Genomic DNA, 6,976 nt, shown 5'->3' on the forward strand with positions numbered 1-6,976 from the left:
TTGTTTTGAAAGGAGGTAAAGAAAGTAAGGCAGTGTGAAAGGGGAAATAGTAGGGGAGTGAAAGATAGGAATAATAGATTGTTGGTGGAGAAGAGAGAGAAATTGAGATGGAAGGAGCACTTTGAGGATTTGTTGAATGTAGAGAGTGAGAGCAGTGTGAGTATAAGTGGTTGGGGAATGGCTGGGAGAAGAAGAGATGAGAGGAGGGAGGAAGAGATCAGTAGGTCGGAAGTAGTGGAAGCGATGAAGAAGATTAAGCTGGGAAAGGCCCCAGGAATTGATGGAGTGTGGTGAAATGCTTAGGTATGGGGGTGAGATTGTTGTGGAGTGGATATGGAAGTTGTGTAGATTGGCTTGGGAAGAGGGAAGGGTTCCAGAGGACTGGAAATCAGGTATAATTGTTCCTCTGTACAAAGGAAAAGGAGAGAGAAGTATGTGGTAACCATAGGGGTATTTGCCTTCTTAGTGTGACTGGTAAAATATATGGTAGAATACTCATTGATAGGGTTAGGCGTATGACAGAGGAGCTAGTTGGAGAAGAACAAGGGGGATTTAGGAAGGGAAAAGGGTGTGTAGATCAGATATTTGTTCTAAGATGTTTAGTGGAGAAGTATCTAGAGAAGGGAAGGAAAGTGTACGCTGCCTTCATGGACTTGGAGAAAGCTTATGACAGAATAGATAGGAAAGGTATGTGGAAGGTATTAAGAATATATGGAGTGGAGGGGAAATTGTTGAGTGCTGTGAAGAGTATGTACGAGGGAGCTAGGGCTACGGTGCGAGTGGATGGTGAGCTGAGTGAGTTCTTTGATCTCAATGTGGAACTGAAACGGGTGTGTGTAATGTCTCCATGGCTGTTTAATATATATATGGATGGGGTCGTAAAGGAGGTACAAGGTAGGGCAGTGGATGTGGGGGTGGCCCTAATGAATGAGGGTGAGATTTGGAAGCTTCCGGTGTTGCTGTTTGCTGATGATACAGTATTGTTGAGTGAAGATGAATGGGAGTTGCAAGGTTTGGTGAATAAATTTGGGACTGTGTAGGAGGAGGAAGCTGAAAGTTAATGTAAACAAAAGTAAAGTTATGGTGTTTGAGAGGAATGAAGTCACAGAGTGTGCAGTGAGGTTGGATGGTGAGGATATGGAGAATGTGAGTGCATTCAAGTACTTGGGTAGTGTGATGAGTAAGGATGGAACTTTGGGGGATGAAGTACGTGAAAGGGTACAGCAGGGAAGGAAGGTTGTTGGCACACTGAAAGCAGTGATGAGAAATAGGGAGGTGAGTATGGAAGTTAAAAAGTCTCTGCATGATGGTATTGTGATCCCTACCCTGACGTATGGAAGCGAGGCGTGGACCTTGCAAGAGGGGAACAAGTCAAGAGTGAGAGCAGTGGAAATGAGTTACTTGAGAGGAGCATGTGGAGTGACATGGAGGGACAGGTTGACGAATGAAGAAGTGAAGGAACGTTGTGGGGTAGATGTGGATGTGGTTGAAAAGATTAGGAGAAATACACTGAGGTGGTTTGGACATGTGGAGAGGATGGAGAGTGAAAGACTGACTAAGAGGGTGTATGTGGGTGAGGTGGAGGGAGGGGGAGGGAGGGGTAGACCGAGGATGAGGTGGAGGGATGGAGTTGAGAGGTATATGAGGGAGGGGGGGGTGAGTTGGGGGGAGGGGGGTCAAATGGTGGGTGACAGAGTGACTTGGAGGCGTTTTGTCTGCGGCCACCCTTTGCGGGATTAAGGCGTCGGGCTATAGATAGATAGATAGACTAGTGGAGAAGGGAGAAAAAGTGAGCAGATGGAGAGAACACTTTAAGGAATTGTTGAACATAGAGGATGGAAGTATGAACAGGGAGGCTGCAATGGATCGTGCAGCATGGAGAGCCGCCATTAGGTGACCAAGGCTGACACATGCAAGCATGTTGGAGCCTTTAAAAATGAAAATGAAAACTTTTGCAATCAGGGTGGAAGTGAAGTTAGCAGGGGAGTGAAAGATAAAAATGGTAGATTACTAGTGGAGAAGGGAGAAAAAGTGAGCAGATGGAGAGAACACTTTAAGGAATTGTTGAACATAGAGGATGGAAGTAATGTGAGTATAACTGGCTGGGGAATGGCTGGGAGAAGGAAGGAAGTGAGAAGACAGGAAGAAATCAGTAGGATAGAAGTTGTGGAAGCAGTGAAGAAAGTTAAATCGGGGAAAGCCCCAGGAATTGATGGACGTGAGAGATAGTAGTAGAATGGATGTGGAAGATGTGCAGATTGGCCTGGGAGGAAGGTAGAGTCCCGGAGGATTGGAAGTCAGGTATAATTATTCCCTTGTACAAAGGAAAAGGGGAGAAAGAAGTGTGTGGTAATCATAGGGGCATTTGTCTTCTTAGTATAATAGGAAAAGTGTATGGTAGGATACTTATTGACAGAGTTAGAGAAAGAACAGAGAAATCAGTTGGAGAAGAACAGGGAGGCTTTAGGAAGGGAAGAGGTTGTGTAGATCAGATATTCATTCTTAGATCTTTAGTGGAAAAGTTTCTAGAGAAGGGAAAGAAGTTGTATGCGGCTTTCATGGATTTGGAGAAAGCATATGACAGGGTGGATAGACAAGGATTGTGGAAAGTGTTAAGAATATATGGAGTAGATGGGAAGTTGTTGAATGCTGTGAAGAGTATGTACGATGGTGCGAAGGCTGCAGTGCGTGTGGATGGTGAACTAAGTGAATTTTTCTCTTTGAAAGTTGGGTTGAAACGGGGATGTGTCATGTCTCCATGGTTGCTCAATCTGTACATGGATGGGGTAATAAAAGAGGTACAAGGTAGGGTAGTGGATGTTGGAGTGGCCCTGGTGAGAGAGGATAGTGTTTGGAAACTCCCTGCACTGTTGTTTGCAGATGATACTGTGTTGTTGAGTGAAGACTAAGGGGAGCTGCAAGGCTTGGTGGATGAGTTTGGGAGAGTGTGTAAGAAACGGAATCTAAAGGTGAATGTAGGGAAGAGTAAAGTGATGGTCTTTGAGAGAGGTGAAGTCAGTGAATGTACAGCGAGGCTGGATGGTGAGGAATTGGAAAATGTGAGTACGTATAAGTACTTGGGTAGTGTGATGAGTAAGGATGGAGGTTTGGAGGGTGAAGTGCTTGAAAGGGTACAGTAGGGAAGAAAGGTTGCTGGTTCTTTGAAAGCAGTGATAAGAAACAGGGAAGTGAGCATGGAAGTGAAAAAGTTACTACATGACCGTAATGTGATACCAACTCTAACGTGTGGAAGTGAAGCTTTGACGTTGTTGGAAGGACACAAGTCAAGAGTGAGAGCAGTGAAAATGAGTTATTTAAGAGGAGCCTGTGGAGTCACATGGAGAGACAGGCTGATGAATGAGGATATAAAGGAGTGTTGTGGTGTGGATGTGGATATGATAGGAAGCATTATGAGGAACACACTGAGGTGGTTTGGCCATGTGGAGAGGATGGAGGGTGAAAGAGTGACGAAGAGAGTGTACGTGAGTGAGGTGGAGGGGGTAAGAGGGAGGGGGAGGCCGAGGATGAGATGGAGGGATGGGGTGGAGAGGTATATGAGAGAGGGGGGTGTGAGTTGGAAGCAGGGCAGTGAAATGGCGGGGGACAGGGCGACTTGGAGGCGATTTGTTTGTGGCCACCCCAAACGGGATTGAGGCGTCTGGCAATAGATAGATAGACAGATAGATAGATATATACAGGTATGTATATATATATATATATATATATATATATATATATATATATATTTTATATATATTGCCAGATGCCATAATCCTGTAAGGGGTGGCCATTGACTGAGTTATTTGTTTTACGGAGAGGGGCACTAACCCTCCACCAACCCACTTGTTGACATGTAGGGAGCATGTATGGTTTGGTTATATGGTTAACACCCAGTGTTGTAAATGGTTTCTTGGCATACAAGAAACCATTTGGCTTGTCACTCAATGGAAAGCCACCTGTAAAGAAATGAAAAGCAGTATGAAGTGATAGGAAATATGGGAGAAGTACGAAGAGAGGAGGGCAGGCACAGAAAAAAAATTATAAAGGCTAAGGAAGAAGAAGGTAGCACTAACATCAAGTGAGTGGATGATGATCGCTACCACCTACCACTATATTATATATACAGTATATATACATGCAGTAAAACCTCAATATAACGGACTTCAATAGACCGGAATTCGCTTTTATTGGATTCGAGGAGCTACCGGACTAAATTCCTATGTATTGGAAAAAGTCCAATAAAGCCAGAAGCAGTCCAGACTGCCTGACCGTTTCAGGTATGTTCACCACAATAAGGTAAATAAAAGACAAGTTTATCAGAGAACAGAACAGTATTATTATATATATTACACCATTTGATTAATGTAGTGAAGTTATAACACAGTACAGTACCACAATGGTAGTCAAAACAGTTTAAAAACTGTTCATGCAATCCGGACTAATATCTGATATATAGGAAAAAGTCCGAGTTAGCAGGGGGAAGTTCGAATGTTGCTTTTATCAGAATTTCGCATTTTTCGGAATGGCTTGGGCCCCAATTAGTCCGTTATAGTGAGCTATTACTGTGTGTGTGTGTATGTGTATATATATATATATATATATATATATATATATATATATATATATATATATCTTTAGTTTGAGGGGGGAACTGATTGCAAAAGGATTAGTGATAAGTGTTTCTAATCCTTCCTATGAAAGGTGGTAATAATACTGAGCATGATGAGATGGAATAGTTTTGACAGCGTCAAATGAAGTGGACTTGTCAGGCACTGTTGCTTGATAACAAACCAGGCTCAGTTGTTCCATAAAGAACTTAAATAAGAATATAAGTGTGATTACAATGAGGGAAAATGGGTCAGGGTTGTATTGCTGTATTATTTTACATGACCTCCGTTAGTCCCTGTTGAATTATTATATGTGACATATGTGGCCTCAGTTAGTCTGGTGAATCGGATCATCTGGAAAGGCTCTGGAACCAAGGATGCTGGAAAATTGGTGTGTGTGTGTGTGTGTGTGTGTGTGTGTGTGTGTGTGTGTGTGTGTGTGTGTGTGTGTGTGTGTGTGTGTGTGTGTGTGTGTGTGTGTGTGTGTGTGTGTGTGTGTGTGTGTGTGTGTGTGTGTGTGTGTGTGTGTGTGTGTGTGTGTGTGTGTGTGTGTGTGTGTGTGTGTGTGTGTGTGTGTGTGTGTGTGTGTGTGTGTGTGTGTGTGTGTGTGTGTGTGTGTGTGTGTGTGTGTGTGTGTGTGTGTGTGTGTGTGTGTGTGTGTGTGTGTGTGTGTGTGTGTGTGTGTGTGTGTGTGTGTGTGTGTGTGTGTGTGTGTGTGTGTGTGTGTGTGTGTGTGTGTGTGTGTGTGTGTGTGTGTGTGTGTGTGTGTGTGTGTGTGTATATATATATATATATATATATATATATATATATATCTTTAGTTTGAGGGGGAACTGATTGCAAAAGGATTAGTGATAAGTGTTTCTAATCCTTCCTATGAAAGTGTGTGTAATAATACTGAGCATGATGAGATGGAATAGTTTGTGACAGCGTCAAATGAAGTGGACTTGTCAGTGTACTGTGTGCTTGATAACAAACCAGGCTCAGTTGTTCCATAAAGAACTTAAATAAGAATATAAGTGTGATTACAATGTGTGTGGGTGTGTGTGTGTATGTGCTGTATTATTTGTACATGACCTCCGTTAGTCCCTGTGTGAATGTATGTATATGTGACATATGTGTGTGTGTGTGTGTGTGTGTGTGTGTGTGTGTGTGTGTGTGTGTGTGTGTGTGTGTGTATATATATATATATATATATATATATATATATATATATATATATACATATATATACAGTAAAACCTCAACAGGTTGACCCTGAAGAAGGCAGAATTTCCGGTAAGTCGAACTCTGATCAAGGCGTGACTTAGTCTTTGCCCAAAGGGTTATATTTTAGTTTCTTATACTCCAAGTGTTACATTTTAGTTTAACTGATTGTAAAGTGATGTAAATAAGTGCAGAACTTTACATAAGTAAGTGACTGTTGCACCCCTCTAACTATGCAACCTCCTATTCTAGCCTAGCCTATGATATGCACTGAAGTGTTTTTAGTTTATTTTTATTGCTTCATAAATGCCTCTTTAGTTTAGTGTTAATAAACAAGTAATCACATATAATTTGCGACTACTGTGGGGGTAAAATAGTTTTTCTGCAACTGCAGTATTTCCAGTTAGTCAGAAAACTTGGTACGTCGAACTCCCCTAGAGCCCCATATAGTTCGACTTATGAGAGGTTTACAGTGTGTGTGTATATATATATATATATATATATATACATTTTTTTTTTTTTCTAAATACACCAAGTCCCCTTTTTTTGGATAAGGGCTAAGGCGTTGCCCCTGGGTAGAGGACTTTGGTTTGGAGTGTGTAGCTTTTTATGACCGGATGCCCTACCTGATAACTACCAATGACTCTTGGGTGGATTCGATCCTCCAACCCTTCGGTCAGAGCGGAGGGATTAAAGTTTCTGGGGAGTTTTAAGCATTGTACCTCAATATACAAGTAATTAATAAAACCTAAACCAGCCACTTCATATCAAAATACGGTATATTCATTTCTGTCCTCCCTTTATCCCTACCACTACTAGAAGGGAAGTCATTGTCACAGTTTTACAAAGGATGAAGATCTGTTGCTAGAAGGTCACAGCTTTGCTGCTGCAGACTGCATGTGTAACAGTGTCATCATGATATGCTCCTCATGCAGTTTAACTAGGCTTTGAATTTCCATTTTAGCAGTGAACAAAGAGTCTTTGTTCAGTGTGAAAATCTGGCTATGACTTCCCTATTGCCAGGGATGGGGAAGTGGGTAGGCAAAAATAGGTTCATGAGTGTACATTAACTACTTAACAATGTTGTTTACTGTTCGTATTTCACAGCTGTCAAAAAAGACTGAGCACCAATATTTAAAAACATGGATTTTGTACAAACAAGA

The sequence above is a fragment of the Coenobita brevimanus genome, chromosome 88, assembly GCF_032717465.1.
Source record: "Coenobita brevimanus isolate Jiangsu-jjx chromosome 88, ASM3271746v2, whole genome shotgun sequence".
Lineage (NCBI taxonomy): Eukaryota > Metazoa > Arthropoda > Malacostraca > Decapoda > Coenobitidae > Coenobita > Coenobita brevimanus.